This window comes from Phasianus colchicus, chromosome 10 (assembly GCF_987193195.1).
Source record: "Phasianus colchicus chromosome 10, bPhaCol1.hap1.1, whole genome shotgun sequence".
Taxonomy (NCBI): domain Eukaryota; kingdom Metazoa; phylum Chordata; class Aves; order Galliformes; family Phasianidae; genus Phasianus; species Phasianus colchicus.
Window position 1 is genome coordinate 23,603,087 of NC_143445.1, and position 17,250 is coordinate 23,620,336.

The following is a 17,250-nucleotide window of genomic DNA, read 5'->3' on the forward strand; positions in this document are numbered from 1 at the left end:
CTCATCTGGGATATAGAGACAGTTTCAGGCAAAATAGCAAGAGTGGTTGCTCTAGTTTGATGAGGGTTTCCTCATTATGTTCTGCGCATTTCAAATGTGAGAGTTTGGTTTTGTAATGATATTGCACATTATTTTTGAGCCTCAGGGGGTGGATGTAGGATTTCAGAAATAAATATATTAGCAGGAACAATTGCAGCTTAGAATAAAAAAAAAAAGTTACACTTTTCCTGATTGATAGTTTCTGCATGCCACCTACAAAGGCTTGTGTTTCTCTGCTCTGGAGTTTCCCAGGCTCTGGGGTACTTCAATTAATTGTCATTTATATAACCAATGTATCCCTTCCTCAGGGGCAATGAAAGCTCTGACTAAGGAGAAAGTCATCAAATCCCTTTCATCACTCTCAAGCAGGACCAGTGACTAAAAAGCATAATATTTCATTTGGGCTTCGTCTCATCTCTGCAGCACATTTGTAACAGGCAGGTCTCTTTGCTGCCTAGTTTTTGTTTGCTGACTTCAGGAGTGTAGTTCAAAAGCTCCCTGTCCTCTTAATGAAAGCACTATGCCTGTCTTTTATCATATCTTTTGTTCTGAGTTTTAGCCCAGATTCCCAAATGGAAGATGAAGAGTAGGAAAACTTATTCAGCATGACAAAATAGTCATTGTAGTAGGAAAAAGTGTAGTGTGAATCTAAGTGAAAACCTCACAGAAAGAAAACCCTAATAAAGAGAGTAGACCTAGTGAGATGTGGTTTTTTCTTAATACAGTCCCCTTGTCCTAAAATAGAGAAAAGAGAAACAAAAGAGCAATATAGGAAGAAAAGGCCCAGATGAGTCCAGCTTTAAACAATCCTGTTGAATAGGGCAGGATGACGGTGACTGTGCATGAGGTTCATCTGCTGCTCATTAACGCTTTACCCTTAGCTCTGTGCACTCCCAGCTCCATACCCCAGCTTCTTTGTGGGTCAAAGGAAGTGGTGGTTAACAACACCCTTTAAAGAAAAAAAAAAAAAAAAAAAAGACTCAAACAAAAAATTAAAAAAATCTGTGTTTATAAAATGTTTTCGTAAAAACGCCTGTCCTTCATTATTTTTTGTCTGATCCAAGGAATTATTTCTGAGGTGTAACAGATGTATGGAGGTATATCTTCATGGCACATTTCTGAATTTGAAAAGTTTTTATAAAAAGGATGTCATCTCATGATTATTTATGATTATTTTGACAGAAATTTCCTAGTATTTCTGTCTAGCAAGTACAGTCTAGTCTTAAGTGTTCTTCCTGGAGAGACTTATGCAACATGCATACATACCTTACCTCCTTCGTTTGGTTTCCTCTGTATCCCTTTAGATGGAATGTGAATCATCTAATTAGCCATTCCAGAACAGCATAGCAAGTCCCTTCCAATCCTAACCTCCCTTTGCATAATCTGTAGTAGCTGATAATGGCACTTTGCTAGAACAGAGCTCTCCAAGCTTTCTATGCAACTTTGAAGACTACTCACATTTCATGTCATGTTTTTCTCTTTAATAATCTGATTTGCCTGGAATCAAGAGGAGGTCAGACACCTCTTCAAGGCTCTTGAGTAAGTATAGCTGTATGTCAGATGTAAAAACCAAGCATAATTTCAGGGAAGCTGGTGGGCATTAGCCATGGGGAAAGGACAAAAGCACACTTAATTTGTTCTCTCGTTTACAGGTTACTCTCCCACTTAAGTCATCCAGTGAGACTAAACCACTTTCACACCAAAAGATCTAAACAAGACATTGCAGAAACCCAAACTGAGGCACTGTGCCTAGAGATAGACCTGCAAGTGAGTGTTCTGCATCAATTCCATGCCAAGCTGGTCTCAGAAATAGCCCATGTGCTCCCTCAGCCTCCAGCAGTGCCTTCAGAGCACTAATAGCAAGCCATGATTTTGTTTGATACCCCAGAAATTCCCTTTCATGAACTAAATATACCAGATTGCACACAGCCAGGTACTGATGCTGCCACATATCTGGATTTCCCGATTGCATTCATTTGCATTACTGCTCCAGTTAATTAGTGACACCACTAGTTTTCAGTATCACCTTCAGCATATGCCTTCAGTAATTTTCTCTCATCTATGAGCTTATCTTATCTTATTTCTCCTGCTTCACAACTCCCATTTTATACTGGGCTGAAAAAATCCTTTTATTTATGATCTGATTGGCCTTAATCTACTAACTCAAACTCACACCAAGTGTTTTGTTCCATAAAAGGAAGAAAACAACTTCTAGATCTCCACAAGGAAATTAACAGCATAGAACAATTTGGCTTATATTATCTGCATCAAGACCATTGATCTCCATGGGTCTGAGCAGGTTACAGATCCCTGATATGCACGCATTTTTTTTTCCTGAAGCGTCTCCAGCTTAAAGAAATTTATCTCTCTCACTTGTTCGTTTTACTGCTTGACTTCAATCAAAACTATCTCCGCTGAAGTCATTCTACAGATTTCATTTCTCTACTTAAACACACCATCTATCCTCACTTGTACCACCTCCCTCCTCCTACTCATTTAAATGGGCTGTTATACCAGGGTAGATTAATGTCACGGTCGTCTCCCTTGATTTAAATGCTGTTTGATTATATCTGTCAGGATATACTTCTTTCTATAGTATGTGTTCTTGCCTGATGTATTAATCTGATGGAGTAAATGGGCCTGGAGACATGGTCTAATCATTGTGCAACATTAAATAGTTAAAGCAAGGTTCAGGCCTCCAGGTACGGACTTGTTGGTATTTGTTATCCCTGCAGGCAGTGGAAAACATGCCAGATGATATAACTGCCAAAACATAACAGGAAAGTTGCATTTTTCAAGATTGAGGTGGTCAGCAAATATCACATTTGCTATGTATTTACATCTTTTTTCCCATTCCTCTGTTTCATTGGTTTGTTTTTGTTTTGTTTTGTTTTTTTGAGTTAGCCTTAGAAAAACCTGCTTGGTCACCAGTAGAATTTCTGAGCTAAAACACCGGCCATAAAAGCTGCAATTCTACACGCTGCTCTAGGATTTTCTAAAATAATAATTGAAATAGGCTTTGAGATTATCATTTTCAGATAAAATCACAATTAAAATATTGAAACAGGAGAAACTGACCAAAAAAATTAATAAGGTCATTAGTCTGTGTCACATTTAAACCAAAGTGACAAAAGAAACATTTCCAGAAAGACAAATTTTAGAAAATTAATGGAGAAATTGTTCTGAGAATATTAGTTGAGAATCAGCATCTTTGAAACCTGCAAGTTTTGTTTTGGTTTTGGTTAGTTTGTTTTTTAGCTGTTGTTGTCTGTTGTTTTTTGTTGTTTTTTTCTTTTTTTAAACAGCAAAAAGCCAAACAACTTAAACTTTAAAAGAACATAAAGCCAAAGCAAGATGCTGTACTCATTCTGGATTGGTTCTCTTGAGATAGTAGTCACAAATTTACAGGAAAATTTTCTGTCTCATGATGCTGTTAGCCTATCAGAGATGTGCACCTACCACAGCTCTTTTGCACCATGCTTCTTGCTTTTGGTTACTGCAGCCCTTTCCTTCACACAAGACCTCATTGACCTTAATTTCCTGCACCACAGCCGAGGGCCAAATGCATTGTAAAGTTCCCTACTCAAAACTGCTGCATCACAGTCAGATTTATGCTTTGTATGGGGAAAAAAAAGAAAAAAAAAAAAGAAAAGAAAAAAAAAGAGGAAATAACATAGTGAATAGACCTTTTCCCCAAAATACATATGTCAGATAAGGATGAAAATCTCTACCAGAAAAATCCTTCCTCAGCAACCCAGATTTGTGTTAAGAAGTATACGGAATCAAAGAAAATGCTGCACAGATAGGTGCTGGCATTATGAAGCTTGCCTAATAATGCTAGATGCACTTTTTTTTCTCCTCAGTTGCAATTCTGTGACTGAGCTTAACACTTCTTCTGTGTGACAGTGAAAAACGACTATAAAGGTGACATCTTAATGTACAACTGTGATCCAAAAGTCCGGGAGATAAACACACAAGGACAGAAGAAAGCTAGTTTGGGGAGGAATTGTTCTAGACTCTGCAATAAGGGACCTGTTAAACACTTTGTGGCAGATGCACCCAGTGTCAGGTTTACATGCTATGGAAGTAACCATAACTGCCTCATATTTGTATAGCACCTTCCTTCTAGATGGATCATTATTTATATAGCACTCACGTGTGGCTAGATGTCCCCTAAAGGAATTTACAATCTCATTTTATTCATGATGTTCAGTTACTGCAGTGAAAAGAGCCATTTGTATCCAGAGACAGACAAACAGGTAGAGTAACAAACAACAGGGAACTGCAGTACAAGAGAAAGAAGCCAAAAATCAGGATTTCCAACAGTTTGTTCATGTAAAAGTTTGGAGAGACATTCTCCATCTACAAAGACACTTAATTTGGGATTAAGGATATATCACGTTGTACCTGATATCAGTACAAATCCTTATGTACATTAATTCAAGCCTGATCCACTGCACAGCAACTTCTGCAGCAATGTAGGAGTGTGAATGCTTGGGTAGCATCCTCCTCTCCACTAAGAGCAGCTCAGCGGTAACAGGATGAGAGCAGAGAGAGAAAATCCTGTAGCAATAGGAGTGAGTAGCAGCAATTCATTCTGCAGTTAGTACATTTGATAACAGCATGCAAGAGACCACTCATCCATCACCTCTTTTTCATCATCATCAGTTCGTCATGGTAATGTGATAGTGGTATTTGCAAGGCTAGAGCACAGAACTGATTTTTATTTAACGAGTCAGACTGAGCATTAATTATTCTGTTACCCTCACAGAAAGTTGCTACAAAGAATTTTCGTTATCCCTTCTGTCAAAACACCATCCTACTCCCTTCAACCCTCAGTCCCTCCATACACTGGCAATACAGCTACAGGGCCCCATGTAGCCTGTATAACAATGTCGTTAATACGCATATGTGATGATCTGCTCATAAGCACATTATTACTCACCAGCATCATCTGTACTATTCTGAGACAATCCACAAAGAAAAAAAACAGATTGTATTTAACTACACAGAAAAAAAAAAAAGGAATTAATTTTCAACTAAAATGTTGAAAAATCATGTAAGCCAAAATATTTTGTCCTGACTTCATGTCTAACTTTGTTTTTTACACAAGCACTGATTGTGTACTTAAGATGATAAATGATGGGAGAAAGTTCTTAGAATTGTTCATCTAGAATGAAAGGTGGACATTTCCTAATCAAAATAACTGTGCACAGAGAAACAAATGAAAAGAAAACAAACACAGCCATTATCCGCACTCAACTCCATGAACAAAGTGTTAGGCTGAGCCAAGCACTGGTATCAATTTTCTTTGCTTAATGAAAAGGTTTTCTGAGATGTAGTCCTTTCTGCTTCACTGTGGATTGACAATACATTCTGACCTAATGGATGCTGATTACTGTTTCCATTATGCAAGGCTGACAGAAGCAATATTTCTTCAAACCACAACCTGTTGTTGAGCACAGAACTATTGTAGAGTGAATCTGTACTACAAAAGCCTTTTTCATATCATGTGTTCCTCGTGTGCTTTGAACTCCTAAAAGACCTCTCCCATGGCACTAGGAAGAGTCGTGAGGCTGCCCTGCCATTACAGCAGGGATAGCACTCAGGAAGAAAATCAGCACCATCTGGAAGTCTTGGTTCAACATAAAAACCAGATGAGAAACATGCACTTCAGTTCTTTAAATGAGACCAGACTGAAGCAAACACCACAAATGTGAGATCACCTGGGTAGGAAGTCCTCAGCTCTCTGTGATCTCCCCAAGGCTTCAACCAAACACTACCAGAATTGGCACAAGAAACTATATTCTTCTTGCAAAACAGAGGAGAAAAAATTAAACGTTACTCATGCAAAATCCTGTGTCTAACCAACATCTGTTTTTATTTGGAGGACTTGAGAATTCACCAAAGCAGAGTCCATGCAGCACATGAGCTGGGCCTGTTCTCAGGGCCACAGCTCCACCACAGGCTCCTCTTAGAGCAGCTGACACGCTCTGCTTTTATTTGTCAATCCTGCACATCAGCAATCTTCTCACCATTTACATTTCACAGACTAAACAGCTAAGACCAGTGCACCCAAGCTCTGGTAGCATACTGCAGGCACATTCTGCTAGGCACAGTACAGGCCACGCTTCCTGAGATGAGTTTTGTGGTTCCTTCCCACCATAACACTGTCACTACAGGAGTGGCTCTGGGTTTCTGCACCACCATACCCCTGGCAGCCATTTCAGGAGATGCCCTCCTGAAGAGTTCTGTTTTACCCATGTAATCAGTCTGTGGGAATCCGTCCTTGAAATTTGACTCATCTTGTTAAAGCAACTGCAAAAGACACTTGTGCCCATGGAGCCTCTGGGGAGGGGAAAAAAAAAAAAAAAGAAAAAAAAAAAAAGAAAGAAAGAAAGAAAAAAAGAAAAGCTTTTTCCAAAGGATATTAATAAAGAACAAACCTGGCTTTCACATGCTGGGTGGGGAGGTCTGAGTCAGTGTAAGGAAGTGGTTGTCTCTCTCCACCACCTCAAAACACTCACAGCAGCACCAAGCCTCTGAACAAGTCTTCTCCCAGAGAGAGCAAACTAATTGCTAAAATATCTTCCTGAGGTTTTCGTGCATCATCTGCTTACATTCAGTCTAGCTACCTGCTGTCTGACAAACATTGCAGCAAGCAGCAGGGCAGAGCTAGCCCAAAACCCTGTGTGTTGGGCTGCAGAACCCTCACCAGTTGCACTGAACACTTTGGTGCTTGCCTGGAGGTTTTCTTGCTTCACTTCTGTTGTGTCCAGGGCTTCACCTGCTAAGTGTCTGGTTGCTGGGTTACTGGATTTCGTTAAGCTGCACCAAGAGAAAAGCCATTTGCTGCTTTTAAAATAGTCACTAGAAAGAAAGGGAAAAGAACATTGCTGCATGTAATCATTCTGCAGGAGCCCAGTTTCTGGTAAAGAGCCACTAAAAGCACTATAACTACGGGCAGCCCAAGGTAGGGCAGAAACCCGTTAAAAGTCACAGTGATCATCTGCCAGCAAAAACTCAATTCTCACACTCATGTTTTCATTTTTGTCAGGACCGATGAGGACATATGTTGCCTTATCTCCATGAACTGCAAGTTTCCAGCACAACTTCCAGGGTTGATATTGCAGGTAATCTATTTCCATACAAGTGGAAATGCAATGAGACAAGAGCCCACTGCTCTCAAATCGGCCAAACACAGGTGACACAAGCTTCCCTACAGCTGCACACAGTAGGCTGCTACAGAGATAGCATCATCCAGCTCATGTCAACACAGTGCGAGTCCTTCCCATGGCCACACTCCCTTCTCCACAGGCACGGTCTGAGCCTTCCCACCAGCATCCCCCCAGTTGCCTGCAGCAGGCAGCTCAGCTCCTGCGCTGGCTCTCAGTGGCAGACCTTTCCTTGCCAGGCAAGCCCAAAAATGGAAGTTTGCCTAAAGGCGGTATGCCAGCCTTCTAAGGAGACACAACATGGTACAAATGAGCCCCAGGTCAGTTTTAATTATACAAAGGTTTCCTATTTGAACTACAGAAGGTAGAAAAGAAAACAGACTAGGTGACCTCTTTAAAATCAAGCAGAAGCACAAGTAAAACCACAGCTCTCCCAAGCTCTGTGCCACAGATTTGTTCTTGGAGCCACCAACCACAGCACTAAACAGTCACTTGACTTCAAAAGCCTGCGTGGGTGAATGACAGGAGCAACTCTTTTTAGTTCATTTTTGCTATGCGAGGTAATCCTGCTTGGTGTTCTCTCTCACACATCCTTGACACATGGCTGGCTTTCCCGCAAAGGATTCTTCTGTTTATGTTTACCACCCTACCTGATGTGCAGGACAAATACTTCAGATTGTGAATTATTCAGTGCTGTACGAGATGAATATGAATTTTGTTTACTATTCTTGAACTACTGAGATGCTACATGGATGCTGTATAGGAAACAGCAATGGATGCATGCCTAGTGAATAAGTATGCCTTGCCAGCCCTGCAGAACTGCTCACACCTCTAAAGCCAATTGATTGATTGTGGCTCATGCCACGTGAACGTCTTTGCCAACGGAAACTGTGCCCACAAAACAATTCCAAAAGGCACAGTGGTATTTGCATATTTGTGTGTTTCATTTTAAAAAGGTCATCTGTGTGTTGTGGCTTATTTTCCAAGCAAGGGTTAGTCATTTTGTCCTTGTTCTTCAATTTGCAGCAACTTCACTCTCTTTCAATTCCCTACTGTTTGCTCTGAGCGCTGCTGCAATACTTTTCCATTTAGATGAAAAAATAAGTTGCGCACCCCCTTGGAAATTGTTACCACAGGTATTCAGGAAATAGCTGGCAAGAAGGCGGCTGTGGTTCACATTCCCTCTGGGCAAACACAAGATTGGCACAGTGCATTACCAAGCCAAAAAACTCATAAATACAGATGAAAAGAAAATTCAGCATAATCCCTTTCCAAAGCTGATCCTTAGTGCATCTCTGAGATGACAGGCTGGGTACACGCCTGGCTGTCTGCTGACATTATAATGGTTGATAAGACTTCTGCAAACGAGTAGCAGAGAATGATCAAGCAGAACAGCTTTTGTTTCCATGAAGCATCCTTAGTTGCCTGAAATAGACCTCTAGTTTCATCTCACATAACCTTAGCAGAAAACTCCACTACCTAAAATCTGCACTGCAGCAATCTCTGAAACAGAGTTGGGAAGTGTACTGAACCAACAGAGAGCTGGCTCACTAGAATGAAACTGTTTTGCAGAAAGATTACTAAAAGACAAATCAAGAAAATGTTTACCAGAAACATACTGAGTAATTCGTGTACTGGATGTCAGCAGCCCACCTGCCTTGGTGACTACCCACTTTCCAAAATCCCATTTTCTTTCATTTTTTTTCACAAATCAGACTGTAGCTAGTTATGCAGGAGTTTCCCCAACACTTCATAGTAGCCAACTTTCTGACATTACTTCTTCAAAATACAGACTTCAGATAGGAATTTCAGCCTGTATGGGGTTTGAGAACAACAGCCAGATCTTTGTTGTAGATGCTCCTATCACCAGAGGAGACAAGGTTAACATCTGACTGAAGGCATACCACATGGGGTTTCAGAGAGCAAGGAAATCTGGCTTGCACGTCAGCACCAGCTGGGTCACCATTTAGGGATCTTGGGTTAGATACTACACATTCATATTTCTTTCAATACAGTGCTTGTTTTTTTTCCCTGTGAAAATTAAAATAGCTGCAGGCTGCGTGATCTTTATTGTCACATATCCCTTTAAATATCCATTGCTTGTCATAGCCTCTCTTGGGTCTACGTGTAAATGATTCTAATGTTGCTACCAAAAAGCAAGTTTGTACAAATCTACACAAGCCTATTAGCCTCTACGTGGTCGTTCTGACTTCCTTGGAAAGATTCCAGCTGACTTTACAGGAAGCTGAATCAGGTCCCTAATGAAGGTTGCAAATTTAGTTTGAAACCTTGTATGGCAAGTTCAGCCACACAAGGGTTCATAGACTTGTCTGGATCATCAAGATTTTTGCACTTTGCTAGAGCAAATGTTATCATAACAGTCTTGAAAATGGAGATATCACAAAAATAATCTTTCACAGAGCACTGCTGCTATACTGAGAATCAAAACAAGAAACTCAACAAAAAAAGGAATATTGGGTACAGAAGTGAATACAGTCTCCAAGAGGGGGATTTTTTCTTCCTTTTCACCTTTATTTTGCTCTCTTTATAGTACTGACTCTTTTTATGAAGAACAGCAGCGTGCTCCTCACTGCTTTCTCAGGTGTTAGCCTAGGTCCAGTGTGTGATCTGCCTTAACCACGTTATTAGTTATGCGTCTTTTGTGATCAGCCATATCTTCTCAACAAAAGGCTTCTGATCGCTTATTAACAGTATTTCATTGATGCATAGATAGACGTAGAATGACAAAGACACACAAAATAACAAAGAAGGCAATGAAACCTCTTTGGATTTTCCTATTCTACCCACAGTACAGGAAAGAATGAGGAAAAATTTCATGAAATTAGAAAGGCTGCAAAGGCTGATATGGATTAAAGGAAAGACTTTCCTGCTGAACATAGGGTCCAACCAGCCTGTGAAATTAACTGCTGCCTGCTCAGAGTTGAGGTAGAATGAAATCGTATTTTGTATTTTTTTTTTTTTTAATACAGGAATCTAGCAATATTCATACCTTCAAAGCACATTTGGAAATAAATTAGCAAGGGAATATTTTAGTTAAAAGAAAAGATGAAACAGGAGTGGCTGGTCTCTACAAGGGTCTGAGTTATCTGACTGGATTAGGCTTAACAATGCTCTTAAAAGAAAGGCACATAGAATAGGATGCTTGAGAAGTAAATGGAGATGAGAAAAATAATGAAGAAAAGGGAGAGACCAAAAAAGAAGGCAGTGAGTTGCAGAGTCAAGCAGCTGCAGACTTTCAGAAATCTAGGGTTGATTTCTGGAGTAGGAAAGCCAATTGTTTCTATCTCACTACAGGAATATTTGGACAAGTCAGAAAAATCTTACTGAAAAGGGACACATCAAGACCAACAGTACAAGCAGCACCAAGCTGGCACTGTCTACCCTAACCTGGGCAAGGGAGGTGGGCAGGCTGGGTGCTGAACTCCTGCCTGCCTGGGCACAAGTAGGCTGCTCTGGAGCAGAGTGGCAGTTTGCACAGCGCAGAGCCAAAGCTGTGCACTGCTCTGCGGATTATAGTTTGCTGCAAATTCATCAGTGCAGCCTTAGTTACTACACTGGAAAGAGCTTAGTGCTGTTTCCTATTTCATGGTGTCAAGCATCTTTAAATAGGAAAACCAAAGGTGGTCTGAGCCTCCCTCATATTGTAATAATAAAGTTATATTCAGCTCCACTCATAAGCTTGTTTCTGTGCCTATAATTTCCTAATGGTAACTTTTACTTTCTCTAGACCTAAACTGACAATCCTCTTCCTCTGATGGCAAAAGCAGCTGTCCTACCTTGTCTCTTCACAGAAGTGGCAGTGGGACAACACTAAGATCATGTTGGGCTTCCACACCAGGTCCTTGTTGTAATACAAAAATGACACGGTTTATTACTCAAAAGCTCGTTGCAGTAGCCTATGGTCCGCTAGCAAAATTAAAAGTGATAAAGGATGCTAATCTTGATGCTCCAGGATATAAACTAATTACCATCCGGAGTCATGAAGCAGCTTTCCTCTTCATACTGATGCAGCCTTTACTGTTGCCTTGGAAAATGATGAGTTTGGAAAGAGATTGTTCCTCTCTCTGATGTATTGACCTTTGTCAAAGACTGGATTCTTAGCTAGTGGATCAATGGCATATTTTAGAATGATGTTTCTGTGTTGATATATCACCTTCCATTCAATTATAGCCACCTAATTTAATACTCATTAATAATCATTAACAAGGTAATGCCCCAGTCTCTTGTATTTGTCAAATTGTTTGTTTACCTTTTTTATTCCACAGATCAGTGCAATCTCACATGCAAAGTACAAGTGAACACAACCAGTGCTACATAACTCGCCTTTCAGCGGAAAGGTTGGTGTTTCTCCATGCCTGGTGGAGGCAGCAGGAACAGTGACACTCATATAGACCTAAGCCTTTTATCAATGAGCAGTGGCAGGTCTATTTGTTTGAGCCCTTGCTGACACCCACAGTCTCTGTAATTCAGTCTGACAGATTGAGGCCATGTTCCAGATCTCACAAAAGAAGCAGAGGCGGGTATTGATTTTTCTGTTATTGTTGGTGATTTGCTGCTTCATTCCTCTAACAAATGTTTAAAAAAAAATATATAGTAAACAGGAAGGTCACAGCTGCAGGTTGGCAGAGCACATAGTGCTCTTTCTCCTGTTATTCTCTTATTCAATGGGCATGTTCCACAGACCTTGAGCAACAACACTAGATAAATATGAAGTAAAAGCCATGATGACGCTAACAACCTAGAGGGACTGGGGGAGGAATCTGGTTCCAGGCATGCTCCACATTGCAGCTTTGTGTCACGCTTCCTGAATCACATTTCAGAATAATGGCTGTATTGTATCTTCTCCTGCATTAACCTTGGTACGTAGGTAGCCTCCAAGTTCACATGGAAATCATGCCTCTCAGCTTGCGATGCTCAGGCTTAACCCCAACTGACCTTGGGACGAAGCTGATGACACCTCACAGCTCTGCAGAAGAGCTCAAGTCCTGATCAAATGCAGGTCCTACCAGGGATGTGCCAGATGCTGCTGATTACATCCCTTACTTCTCCCAGCACCATGGGGATGTCTCATCTCAAGAATATACCTGCCTTGCACATCTACAGCACTTGTTTGGCAAGGCGCACATCTGGCAGCATCATAGTCCTGACATGTACGGATTCAAAAGTTTTAGATCTGTTGATTGTAATGGAAGACTGATACACCTAGGTACTTAAAATAACTTATTATATTTATCGGTTTCTATGTTTTAGAAACTTCCTAGTTTTCAAATATACCAAAGAAAATAAAAAATGTTTATGGGTCTATTGCTTCTATTATATATCATCTCAAAATACCCAGGCTTTCCTTTTTTTCCCCAGCTAGTTTTAGATAGAAGAGACGCTCACATTCAGGTCTGAGTATCTGGACAGAGTATGTTTCTATGCATTAGATTTATTACAAATGGTTTAAGATAGATTCTAAATTTATCTTAGAAAACACTTACTTCTCCTTTGTGTTTGGCATCATGTTAAGAAACAAAACAAACAAAAACCAAAGCAAACGAACCACACAACAGTTGCAGTTGCTCAGGTTTCTGCTTGTTTTCCTGGAGGGGGAAATGGTCGAGCTGCTCTCATGTAACCTAACCAGAACAACAGAAACAAAGCATCCAGCGCTAAACTGGTATGCTGATAACTCTAATGTACATATAAACATACAAGGCTTTTTTTTTTTTTAAAGCAGCCTTTCAGCCTTAAGAAAGATAAGTAATAACTTTGTGCTGTGAACAGAGCCATTTTCACTATCACAAGGCTATGATAACTAGCTTCCTACACAGTTTGTCATGCTGCATGTCACTAATACTGCCTGAATACTGATATTGTTCGTGACTTTTTGTTATGTCTCAAGTAAAGATTTTATGTATTTAATTTAGCAAAGGCATTGATCAACAGATATAAATCTTTGGAGAGGCTACTGATAAAAACTCCTTTAATATCACACCTAATGTCTGTGCTACGTTAGGCTTCAATAATATTTACATTTTATCCTTTTTATGAGCTCAGTGGCATTGCAGTGACAGCTCTCAAAGATGATTGAAAATCATTCATCTCCTGGGAGCACTGGCATAAATCTGTAGTAACCTTGCTGCTTCTGATGGAGATACTTGGCATGACTGCGAGTGCCCAGGGATTGTGCCTTACCTATAATTACCAGGAAAGGAAAAAAAGAAAAAAAGGCAGGGGAGTGCTTTGCTCTGGCCCTGGAAAGTCAACTTGTGCCCCTGAGGGCAGGACAGACTTGTCTTTGAGAAGTGCAGGGTTTAATTCCCATGGAACCATTACAGCCTGTCTTACACACCCAGTCCTGGAGGTGATAGCAGGGGTGGGGGCACGCTGCTTCACACCTTAGATGATGACTTGATCTCACCAAGATGCTGACATGACAGCAGATGCAGCTTATTCCCCACTGAGAGGGAAGGCGTGAGTTTTGCTGCTCCCATTAGCGCTGTGCCAAGAGGTCACAGCAAAGGCTGAAGGGAATAGGATCACTGTGTGGGTGTAAGCACAAGCCATATGTTTAGCCAAAATATTAAAGGAGAAAAGTATGAGAGTGAAACTATAGGCAGACATAGCTAAAGCCCAAGGTCAAAGAAAAGCTCTGTTACAGCTGGAAAAATGGATTTATCCTCTGAGCAACACTTCCATAAGAGGAACACATGCCTATTTTAACAGTTTTTGTCTGCATACATTGTAATAGTGAACTTCTTATGGTAAACTGCTGCGTGAAAGTTGGCCCGGTTTTGAATACTACTTCACCATATGCGAGAAGTCTAGTAGTAATGCCTTAGAAATGTTATTCATGTTACACCTCAGGGGCAAAATAAATAATAGATGAATTGAATGAACACTCTGGAGCATTAACAGCAAAGGGTATGCAACTTCAACTACCTTCTCAACTTCTCGATTTTCACCACAGAAATTGCTTCTGTTGATACTTTGAATCAAATCAGTCTAAAAGGGGAGGAGGAAAAAAGTGATCAGAAAGTTGTCAAGAAACTGTGTTCACTTAACAATTGATGGAGAGAGCCACTGCTCACAGCTTGGTATACCATATACATCCTTCCTGCAGATGAATTATCCTGCAGGCTATTAGAGCAATAAATGCATGCAACTTCTTTAAAAAAAACAACAAACAACTTTCTTTTTAAAAAATACTGATTTTTGTTTTTGCTGTAGCTTTTGCTGTGCAATTTTACGAAGAACTTATGCTAACAGAAATAAGGAAAACCATTGAAAGTACTCTTCTATAAAAGGTACAAATCATTGTCTTCCTGTTAATTAAGCAGAAGGCAGCTGAAAAGCTGTCAGTTCTGCCTTTTGGCTTCACTGTCCTCAGGACTTCCACTCTCCCTCCTACCACAATCCATTGTTACCTTCAGCCCTTCCCTTCATCCCGAGCTCTGTGAAATAGAGGCTTGTCTCTGTTTAGCTCCCGTAACATTTCTTATTCCTAATGCAATTGACAGCAACACCACAGCAATGCAAAACCTCAGATGCTGTGAAAATACTAGAAGGAAGCCAGCAGCGCAGTGCCCACAACGCAGCACGGTGACTGTTGCTAGAAGTATGCTAGAAGTATTCGTGCCACAGACATCAATGGTTCAGAGGCAGAAAGCTTAATTTCTGGAGCAGCCATGTATCACTTAGTTGTACAATAATACAATGAAGATAGCACATATTCTCAACTGAAAATTAGGTTGTTTTAAATAAAAATACCACACTAACACAAGGTCAGTAGTAAATGTTGCAGGAAGCTGAAAAGAGGGGAAAAGTCATCCAAGCATACAAAAAACATTAGAACAGGAAGCAAATTGAGAACTGCTTATAAATTGATTGTGAACAGTGAATGAAGAATGCTCCTGTCAGTTATAGTAAGACTTTGGTTATTTAGAAGCTAATGGCAAATGTTGTCCAAAGCTGACAAACACAGAATAATGAGGAATGAGGACTTTAAAAGTATCTTTCACTCTCTGCGCCTCTTAAAATACTCAGATTAAAAAGGTAAGGATGTCCAAACAAGCAAGCTAAGGGTGGCTGGTTTCTCTTTTCTAGAAACAGAGAGCAAATACCAAATCTTTCTTGGGTACAACTCATACTAAGTACATACCTTACTCCAGAAAGAAATTTAGCCAAAAATCGTAAAGTTGTCTACTACATAGTATAAAGTCTAAGGAGAACAGCAAAAATAATTTAGAGAGAATATGAAATCCACAGAAAATAGTCACTGTGGTCAGCGACATATTCCTGAATTTAAAATCAGCATCTGAATTGCTTTGCAAAGCTGGTTTTCAAGCACTTAGAAATCAGGCTTCATTTAGAAGTCAATATACTTAGAGATCATGGGCTTAAGTATTCTTCTACAGAGAGATTAAGGATTCTCAGTACTGTTTTGGAAAACACAGAATCACAGAATCACTAAGGTTGGAAAAGACCTATAAGATCATCCAGTCCAACCATCCACCTGTCACCAATGGTTCTCATTAAACCATATCCCTCAACACAACATCCAAACGTTCTTTGAACACCTCCAGGGTCGGTGACTCCACCACCTCCCTGGGCAGCCCATTCCAGTGCCTGACCACCCTTTCAGAGAAGTACCATTTCCTAATATCCAGCCTGAATCTTCCCTGGCGAAGCTTGAAACCATTCCCTCTAGTCCTATCACCAGTTACACGAGAGAAGAGGCCGACCCCCAGCTCACTACAACCTCCCTTCAGGTAGTTATAGAGAGCAATAAGGTCTCCCCTGAGCCTCCTCTTCTCCAGGCTGAACAATCCCAGCTCCCTCAGCCGCTCCTCATAAGGCCTGTGCTCCAGACCCCTCACCAGCTTTGTTGCCCTTCTTTGAACACGCTCCAGGGCCTCAATGTCTTTCTTGCAGTGAGGGGCCCAGAACTGGACACAGTACTCAAGGTGCGGCCTCACCAGAGCTGAGTACAGGGGAACAATTACTTCCCTACTCCTGCTGGTCACACTGCTTCTGATACAAGCCAGAATGCCATTGGCCTTCTTGGCCACCCGGGCACACTGCTGGCTCATGTTTAGCCGAGCGTCAACCAACACCCCCAGGTCCATTTCCTCTACACAGTCTTCAAGCCATTCCACCCCAAGCCTGTAGCGTTGCTTGGGGTTGCTGTGGCCAAAGTGTAGGACCCGGCATTTGGTCTTATTAAACCTCATCCCATTGGCTTCAGCCCAGCTCTCCAGCCTGTCCAGATCTCTCTGTAGGGCCTCGCTACCCCCAGGCAGATCGACACTTCCAGCCAACTTGGTGTCATCTGCAAACTTACTGAGGGTGCACTCAATGCCCTCATCCAGGTCATCAATAAAAATATTGAAAAGGACAGGCCCCAGCACCAACCCCTGGGGAACACCACTCGTGACCGGTCGCCAGCTGGATTTAGCTCCATTGACCACCACTCTCTGGGCTCGACCCTCCAGCCAGTTCCTTACCCAGCCAAGAGTGTACCTGTCCAAGCCACGGGCTGCCAGCTTCTGCAGGAGAATACTGTGGGAGACAGTGTCAAAGGCCTTGCTGAAGTCTAGGTAGACTACATCAACAGCCTTTCCCTCATCCACCAGGCGGGTCACTAGATCATAGAAGGAGATCAGGTTGGTCAAGCAGGACCTACCCTTCGTGAACCCATGCTGGCTAGGCCTGATCCCCCAGTTGTCCCGCACTTGCCGCGTGATCTCCCTCAAGACAATCTGCTCCATAACCTTCCCTGGCACCGAGGTCAGGCTAACAGGCCTGTAGTTCCCCGGGTCCTCCTTACAGCCCTTCTTGTAGATGGGAGTCACATTGGCAAGCCTCCAGTCTTCTGGTACCTCACCAGTCAACAAGGAACACCTCTTTGTGCCCAAACTCAATACCATACCAAAGCCATACCAGTGATATCCTCCTGTTCATTCTGCCAGGCCACAGTTCAAATTTAAGCAAATTCTATATAAATGTTCAGAGTGTAACTTTAAAAACT

At 41.3% G+C, this 17,250-nt stretch overlaps 1 long non-coding RNA gene across 1 annotated transcript in view; it reads right to left on the reverse strand.

Annotated features, from left to right (window-relative positions):
* Positions 1–439: 439 nt before the first annotated feature.
* The window catches only part of LOC149916669 (uncharacterized), a 53,444-nt gene continuing 36,633 nt past the window's right edge, over positions 440–17,250 (reverse strand). The window contains exon 4 of the long non-coding RNA XR_016469815.1: positions 440–988. This is a non-coding gene — a long non-coding RNA (uncharacterized LOC149916669). The remainder of the gene's footprint in view (positions 989–17,250) is intronic.